The following is a 9853-nucleotide window of genomic DNA, read 5'->3' as shown; positions in this document are numbered from 1 at the left end:
TTAATGCTCAAGTCTAGTTTATTTCAGGAGTTTTCTGATTATATACCCATAGAAAAACAGCTTTGTACCATGAGAAATGATCTATAAGTGCTAATTAATAACATACACAAACTAAGCAGCTAAGATCCTCACTTTCTCATGAGAAAGTAGTTTCAATGCCAAAATTCCTATCAATTGTTTCCCTCCCTAGTTCTTAGTATTATCTGCCCGAGTCAGCCACCTGGCCTCAAAGCTGGGCATGAGTGAGAATTCAGAATCAACAAACTGAATTGGGGCTAGAGTCATCAAGCATTTATCCAGAGGCAAGCCTCTACGTGTACTGACCCCTTAAGTCTATAAGGCCTTAGAGATTTTCCACATAAGGACTGGGCTCCCTACAGCCACTTCCCACCTTTAATCCTATCTAGACTCCATTCTCCCTTAGCCACTGTGATTCAGGTTGTGTGGGACAGCGACCCCAACCCAAATTAAACTCAGAGACTTCTCAAAGTGGAAAGCAAAGGTTACCTTTATTACAATCTCATGAGATGGCTGTCTGCTCCTCCAATTCTCGTAGAGAGAGAGAGACCACCTAACAGGGGCCGCCTTATAAAAGCAAATCTCCATCCATCATGAAAACAAGTCTCCATCCACCATTATCCCTTACCCCCTTAACTGGGGGTAGGCTTACATTCTAAGCTTGAAAGTTTCTTCCTATCCCCTTACCCGGGAGGTGAGGCTTACATTCTAGGTGCAAAATTCAAAGCCAAGGACAAACGGCTCAGGTTGGGGGTGGGGCAGGGCTTATTCTTTCTGTTAACTGCTTAAAAACAGGGTCTGAGTTGGGGAGGATTTTGAAAGTAATGATCAAGAATTACTTGACCCTTTGAGGAACCTTCACTTCTGAGAGTTCATTTCTCACACTACCTTCTGAACTCATTACCTTAATTACACTGAGAAGTCTTCACTGGGATATCCCATTCAAGGTCCCTGGCATTCTGTTCACCCCAGCTTCCCAGCCACTCCCATCCAGATTCTCCTTAAACCCCTCCTCCAGTCACCCCAGACTATTTGGCCACACCTGGATCCCTCCCACAGTCTTTCTGTATATAAGGTCCATCTTGTCTCCATTAAGGTACTCAGATTCTTAAAATCTAGCCAATAGCTCAGTAATGTTCAGATTCCTTAAGAGTCTGGCCAATATGATGGATGTTCTAATAAATGTCTTGTCTTTGGCTGAAAGAAGGCTTGGGTTGAATTCATTTGGGCAGGCTTCAAGTGTCATGATTTCAGGGTCCCAGCCCCCCTAAACCTCTAAACTTCAACAGTCCCACAGGGATTTTATTTCCTGTGTAAACAAAAAAGCTTATTATTACTTGGACTTGAAGGTGTGGATTACAGCAGGAGCTTTTGGACCTCTAGCACACACCAACCCTGCCTCCTAGCACATATTTGTGAAGCAAATGTGCAACCATCCACATTTCTGCTACACTTCCCCTTTAGTGAGTGAGACTCAGTGTGCCTTTTCCATCACATTGTCCATGTATGAGACAAGAGACAGTCTGGCACACAAATAAAATGAACAAAATTTTATAAGTATTTGTTAACGAAACCATAGGCACAGTGAAGGACCTTAATACTGAGGTCAACACACTGAGGGTGGTGGCTTTACAAAATAGGCTGGCTCAAGATTTTCTCCTGGCAGAGAGGGCAGGGATGTTCACCTCCTGCTCTTCAGGAGTGCTGCGCCTGAGTTCCTGACAACTTTAATGACATTCACACACATAAGGACACATCCAGAGTGCCTGGAATGAGTTCAAGCAAGATGCTAAAGAACCCTAGTTCCCACAGGAATGGCTAACCTCTTGGCTCCTAAATCTCTCATAGCTAAAGTATCTGTTCACAGGTTTTCTCCTGAGTGTCCTCATGTGGATCATGTGATGCTACCTCCCTTTGTGCAAAGAACTGATTCTCAAGCCAGTTCTCAAATTACAAGCAGTAGAGATTAAGATGACACAGTTGAGAATAGAGGAATAATACAGGTCAAATTATGGTCCTGCACCATGAGTCCCAAAGGTGGGGATTGTGCAAAGGTCAGCTAGAATGATTCCATGTTTAAATCTCATTTAGACTCTGGGTATACACGCACAGCACAACACGCACGCCTGTTGCAGATGGTGGCCCAGAATCACCGCATGCTTCTGTGCTGAGCCCATCTGCCTATGATACTGTAACTGGGGAGGAGATCAGGCAGCACTAATCTCATTTCCTCATTGGAACCCGTGTACCATTTATATGGAAGCTGTTTACTCTTGTCTATGGTAGCTTGAATTTGGGCCCACTACGCCCAATGGCTTGCTGCCTTGATATGCTAAATAAAATACTTTACCTTTCTCTTCCTGAGTTTACCTCATTGACCAGGGCAAGGCCCCAAGCCAAGATTCCTTTTAACAGTTTAGTCAAATTAGCCTTCTTAGTGTTCCTCATACATGGCATTTTATTTCCCATCTCCAGGCCTTTGCAGTGGCTGCTTTAAATTCACTCCCCTCTTCCTCTTCTTTAAATTCTTGCCTCTTTTAAGACTCTAGTTGATTATCACCTTCTAAATGAGAACTTCCCTGATCTCTCAGTTGCTAGTGCCTTCCCCACAAAAAACATCTGGCATCTATTTTGTATATAAGAACGTAAGCTTCTTGAAAGTAAGGATTGCTTCACCTTTGTCTTTGTATCCCCAGCATCTCAAACAACGCATGACATAAAGCAGGCATTTAATAAATGCTTGATTGATTATTTGATTTATTTTAAAATGTTTGACTTAGTAGACCAAAATGAAGAGTTAATGATTCTCCTCTAACAATTTGTTTTCCAACAATAATTTTATGCAAGATTATTTGGTTGATGCAAACGCAAAGATTTCATTCAGTGATCCTCTAATTGTCAATATCAAATAAGGCATGAAGTAAGATAGCATATACTCACCAAAAGCATTCAGCAGTGTCCTAGAATGTGTCCTTTGCAAACACCCAAATTAAAGGATTCACTACAGAAGGTGATATTCTCCAGATACTGCTGTTTGCAGCAACATTGTTCTGATTGCATTGATTTCTAAAAAACTGTTGCATCCTCTCAGTGAGATCCATGACTGCTCAGAAAAGAATGGTTTACTAATCTACATAGGAAATTTCAAAAGTATAAAGGATGTATATTGTCCAGATTATTAAATGGAATTGGATGTCCAGTCTATTCACTTAACAAACTACAAATGGGTTACGAACTAGGTCTTGCATAGAGTGAGGGGAACTGGATCATGTTTTTAAATTTTAGTAGTGCTTCAAATTTTACCAAACTAATCCCTGCAATAAAAATGCATGTTTTAAACATAAATATATTTCTGGTGATGCTAACCAGAGTGGCATAATAGAAGCAGCACCGAGCATGTCATAAGAGAAGGTGTATGATTAGAAAAGAAGAGGCACGGCATTAGAGATATAAAATCTCACAAAAAATGACAAACTAATTGTTGTTGTTGTTGTTGTTGTTGTTGTTGCTGGGTCATTCAAACTCTTCATGACTATAGCATATCAGGCTCTTCTATCCTCCAATATCTCTTGAAGTCAGTTCAAGTTCATGTTTGTTGTTTCCATGACAGTATCTATCCATCTCATCCTCTGCTGTCCCCTTTTCCTTTTGCCTTCAGTCTTTCCCAAAATAGAGTCTTTTCCAATGAGTCCTTTCTCATTATGTGGCCAAAGTATTTTAGCTTCAGCTTCAGTATTTTACCTTCCAGTGAATAGCTTGAATTAATTTCTTTAAGTATTAACTGATTTGATCTTCTTGCTGTACTAGGGACTTTCAAAAGTCTTCTCTAGCACAACAACTCAAAAGCATTGATTCTGTGGTGCTCACCTTTCCTTATAGTCCAACTCTCACAGTCCCGCATTGCTACTGGAAAAACCATAGTCTGACAATCTGGACATTCATCAACAAGATGTTTCTGATTTTTAGTATGCTGTCCAAATTTGCCATAGCTTTCCTTCCAAGGAGCAAGTATCTTTTAATTTCATGGCTGTAGTTGCCATCTGTGGTGATCTTTGAGCCCAAGAACAATCTGACACTGCTTCCATTTCTCCTCCTTATGTTCATCAAGAAGTAGAGATGAACCAAACAGAAATAAATGACTCCTTGAAAAAACAGGAAATATTAAAATTAAGTTAAAAGACTACAAAAAGAATGAAAATATATTTCTAATTTTAAAATTATCTATAAAAAAGGTCAAGGGAAAATAATCTAACAATCATTGTACTACTAGAGGGCTACAAAAACTGGGGGGCGGTGGGGGGGAGATAGAAAGAATGGACAGGAGCCACAGTCAGGATCACCCAAGACTTGGCTGCTCCCATTATAAAGGACAAAAAAACCTTGAAAATTATACTCTAAAAGACAAAAGATAAATATTTACACCCAAAAATAACTTACCGGGACAAGCTGAGTGTAATTATATAAGAGAAAATAGACCTTCAATACAATAGAAGACATCTAAACATTAACAATGAATAAGTGAGAGTTGACTAGTCTTTGAAATGCAAACATAGGAGTCAAGAAAAACCTAGAAAGGTAAATTCATTTGAGCAGTTGGAAGGTGATTATATTATGAGAAAATATTCACATTCTAATGAAGAAAAAGAAACAATGTGATCCCTCAAAACCATAATTTTTTTTGAGGATCACAGAGGGATTTAAATGACAGAGGGTGTGGGATGGTTTTGTTATATTTTGGTGATCTTAAGTGAATTTTAAAAAAGGAAAGAAAAAGCAATACTTTAAGGAAGAAAATGAGTCTAACTTACTATTTTGCTTAATAAGGGTGAATAAGAAAAAGACTATACAAATATGGAAGAAATGGTATAGAGAAGCAGTCATCACATGAACCTCACTTTCATCTTAACCAAAGAGGATTGTGGGCGCTGGTACACACATACACACACAATATTTGGTGTAGCAAAAATATCAAACGCAACAGGGAATCAGGAAAGAATGGGAGGAAAGAGGAGGTGGTGAGACGTAAGAGTAGAATAAGAAACAGATTAATCATAAGCAAAACAAACTCCAACTGTGGAGGGTGGATTATAAAAGGGGAACTAACAAGAAAGAAAGAAAGAAAGAAAGAAAGAAGAAAGAAAGAAAGAAAGAAAGAAAGAAAGAAGGAAGGAAGGAAGGAAGGAAGGAAGGAAGGAAGGAAGGAAGGAAGGAAGGAAGGAAGGAAGGAAGGAAGGAAGGAAGGAAGGAAGGAAGGAAGGAAGGAAGGAAGGAAAGAAGAAAAAGTTAAAAAGGTATAATTGAGATTTGGGTAAGGGAAAGAAAAGAGGTACAGTAGAGCGGAAGTAAATCACTTATTAGCTTTGAGCATACTCTTTTTTTTCTATTACTTTCTTCTTCCTTGTTTTGCTGGAATAAGCATATTTGTTACAAGAGTTTTCTTTTTTATTGTTCATTGAGGGATATTTAGAGAAAAAAATAATAAATGCTAATAAAAATAAATACACAAAATTGGGAAAATTAATTTTAAAAAAGTTTTAAGTTGAAAAAATAGTGGGGTAGGGAACAAGAAGATGAAAAAAAAATAAGGCATAGGAGGGAAACATACAATTAATAATCATTACCATAAATATGAATTGGATGAACTAACTTATCATGAGGAAAGAAGAATGAATTAGAAAGCAGAGTCCAATAATATATTGCTTATAATACTGGCGTGAAACAGATTCACCCAAAATTAAAACAAGGGAAAATGAGAAAAGGCACTCACAAAAAATGGCCCCAATTTTTTCAGTCCAAGTTCTCAGCTGAGAGAGAAGGAGGTAAACAAACTTATAGAATAGGAATACTTTGAAGTATGTGACTGCCAGTCATTGGATGAGTGGAATGGACAGCAGTGGAAGCAAGGCACATCACCATTTTTCTCAGATTCTGGAAGAGAAAAGTGGCACAAGTGTCAGTCCATGGCAGTCCCACCCTTCCTCAGTAGGTGCTTGTGGCAGCAAAAGCATCTATTCTAATGCCAAATGACTAACTACTCTTTATTCCCCGGATGCATCCTTCCCTCTCCTCACTCTCAAGCACTATCTCACTTGACTCTTACCCCAACCACAAGGGAAATTGAAAACAAAAATGTAGCCTTGGCAATTTGCAGTTCAAACTCCCAGGTTCAGCATCTTTAGGCCTCAATGCATACGTCCCTGCCCTGAGTCTCTTTTCCTCCCAAAGGTATGACATCACTATAGCAACAACAAATGGAATCCACATCCTTCCTCTCATCCTCTACCACAGATGAGGGTGGGGGGGGGGTGGCAAGTTTAGACATTTCATAGACTTCTTTCTCTTTTTAACTATCAAGTACAAACTCCTCTGTGTCTGACAGTGTGCCTGGTTGCTCACAATTTATAACAATCCAGAAACACTTTGCTCTAGTGCTAAGCAGGCCCTGACATACGTGTGTCATGTACATCTGTGTCCAAGATCTGGTAGATTTCATACTTTCATTGTAGCTAGGTTTATTCCAAACAGGAACCAACTTGAATTTTCTCACATGCTACAGAACATGATGAGTATCAGTACTCAACCCTAAGAGCCAGCCACCAGGACAATAGGGCCTACCCTGCATGGGCATCTTGCCATCTACTCTCTTATGTGGGTACTCCCCCACACACACAATTTCCACCTCTTGCTCTTGCAACAATCAAATAATCAAATAACTATTATTACTATTGCTACCATTGAAAAATGATGTGACAACATAATGTCCAAGCTAATGTCACCATCCTTGTGACTGCCTGGATGAAAACTCTCTTCCTTGGTAATCTTTCCCTATGTGTGTGGTTTTCCCATCTTAGAATGTAAGTTCCTTGCAGACAAGGATTGTCTCACCATTGCATGTGCATTCCCAGCAGCCTGTACAAAATGAGTGTTTAAGAAATGTTCATTAATTCATCTGGAAAAACAAAAGGCCAAGAATAACAAGGGAATGAATGGGGGGAAAAAAAGCAAAGGAAGGTAGCCTAGCTGTTCCAGATCCAAAACTGTATTATAAAGTGGCAATCATAAAAACTATTTGGTACTGGCTAAGAAATACAGTGGTGGATCAGTGGAATAGATTAGGTACACAAGACACAGTATTCAGTAACTATAGTAATCTATTGTTTGATAAATCCAAAGACTCCAGCTTCTGAGATAACAGCTCACTATTTGACAAAAATTGTTGGGAAAACTGAAAAATAGTGTGGCAGAAATTAGGCATTGACCAACATCTTATACCATAAATCAAGATAAAGTCAAAATGGACATATGATTTAGACATAAAGGGTGATACCGCAAGCAAATTAGGAGAGCAAAGAATAGTTTACTTGTCAGATCTATGGAGAATGGAAGAATTTGTGACCAAATAAAAGAGAGAGAACATCATGAAATACTGTTGAATAATTTTGATTATATTAAATTAATTAATAACTATTGATTATATTTTTAAAATTTTGCACAAAGCCAATGCAACCAAGATTAGAAGGAAAGCAGAAAGCTGGGGAACAATTTTTACTGCCAGTGTTTTTGATATAGGCCTCATTTCTAAAATATATAGAGAACTGAGTCAAATTTATAAGAAGACAAGTCATTCCTTAATTGATAAATGGTCAAAGGATATGAACAGATAGTTTTCAGATGAAGAAATTAAAGCTAACTACAGTCATATGAAAAAATGTTCTAAATCACTACTGATTAGACAAATGCAGATTAAAACAACTCAGAGGTACCACCTCAGACCTATCAAATTGGTTAACATGGCAGAAAAAGAAAATGATAGGTGTTGGAGAAGATGTAGGAAAATTAGAATACTAATGCACTACTGGTGGAGCTGTAAACTGATCCAATCATTCTGGAGAACAATTTGGAACTATACCCAAAGAGCTACAAAATTGTTAATACCCTTTGACCCAGCAATACCACTACTAGGTCTAAAGAGATCATAAAAAGGGAAAAGGATCCACATGTGCAAAAATATTTATAGCAGCTCTTTTTGTGGTGGCAAATAAATGGAAATTGAGAGGATATGCATCAATTAGGGAATGGCTGAACAACTGTGGTATATAAATATAATGAGCAGATATATTTCAGAAAAACCTGGAAACATTTGCATGAACTGATGCTGAATGAAGTGAACAGAACCAAGAGAACACCGTACATAGTAACAGCAACATTGTGCAATGATCAACTTTGACAGACTTGGCTATTCTTTTTTTTTTTTTTTGGCTAGGCAGTGGGGTTAAGTGACTTGCCCAGGGTCACACAGCTAGTAAGTGTTATGTGTCTGAGGCTGAATTTGAACTCAGGTCTTCCTGAATCCAGGGCCGTTGCTCTATCCACTGCACCACCTAGCTACCCCTTAGACTTGGCTATTCTCAGCAGTACAATAATCTAAGACAATTCTGAAAGAATCACGATGGAAAATATTATCCACATCCAGAGAAAAATCTATGAAGCCTGAATGCAGATTGAAGCATACTATTTTCACCTTTTTTGTTTGTTTGTTTTTTCTTTTTCTTAGTTTTTCCCTTTTGTTCTGATTCTTCTTTCACAACATGACTAATACGAAAATATGTTTAATGATTGCACATGTATAACCTATATCAGATTGCTTGCCATCTTGAGGAACGGGCAGGGGAGGGAGGGAGTGAGAAAAAAGTTTGGAACTCAAAATCTTAAAAAAGTGAACATTGAAAAAAAACTAAGAATGGGAAAAAAATAAAAATAAAATAAAAAAAGATAAAGAAATGTTTGTTGATTGATAAGTTGGTTGATTGAACAACTTGGAACAGTCATAGCAAATGACCAAAGAAATGATCATTTGAAAGAAATAGCACTGATTGTAAGCTTGAGTATTGTACTATGGCTTTTTTTATATATTCTTCAGGGATACTGAACCATACTGAATTATATTTTGAAATATTAAGGTATCTTCATTTTGAATAGTTGAAAGTGCTTTTTCTAAAATTAATTTTATTAATTTCTACAACATTCCTTTGAGGCAAGCATATGGAAAATATAGGGAGGAAAGGAATCTCGTTTGTGATAAGGTAAAAAGAGGCACAAATAGGTGATAAAATCTTCATAAGGAAATGCAGTTGGTAATATCTATACATTGTCTATATAGCCATAGACTAGGAAAAAATTTGGGAAGACAAACAGGACCTCAGAGCTCATCTAGCCAAAACTTCTAAGTTTACAAATGATTAAACCAAAATTCAGTAATTAAGAAGCTGGACTAACATCCCAGACAAAGATTATTCAATCACACTCCTAGAACGAGAAGGGATCTCAGAGGCCATCTAGTTCAATATTCTTCTCATTTTTCAGATGAAGAAATAGAGACCTAGGAAAGTAAAGTGATTTGCCCAAGGTCACAGAGTTGGGATTTAAAAGAGATTCTAGTGATCTCTATTTCCACTACACTATTCATTTAATCAACAGACAGATGATACAGGAATATGTAAACGTTGAGAATCTGTGTTTTGATCGGTGTCAGAACTCCTGGCAATAGAAACTCTTTCTGTCAACACAGAATGCAACTTACCTATGATTTTTTTTTTTTGTAGATTACAGAATCATAGCTTTAGAGTTTGAAGAGACCTCACTGGTCATCTAGTTCAGTCCTCTCATTTTGCAGGTAAGGAAACTAAGCACCAGGGAGGCTGAGTTGCTATATTGATGTTTGAGGCATATTGGTCAAGTGATTTGTCCAGGGTCTCATAGTAAGTGTGTAAGGAAGGATCTAAATCACAGACTTCCTGACTGCAAGCTCAGTACCTGATATTTTTATAGACACAAC

This window comes from Phascolarctos cinereus, unplaced genomic scaffold, assembly GCF_003287225.1.
Source record: "Phascolarctos cinereus isolate Bilbo 61053 unplaced genomic scaffold, phaCin_HiC Scaffold_9;HRSCAF=440, whole genome shotgun sequence".
Taxonomy (NCBI): Eukaryota; Metazoa; Chordata; class Mammalia; order Diprotodontia; family Phascolarctidae; genus Phascolarctos; species Phascolarctos cinereus.
This window is presented reverse-complemented; position numbering follows the sequence as displayed.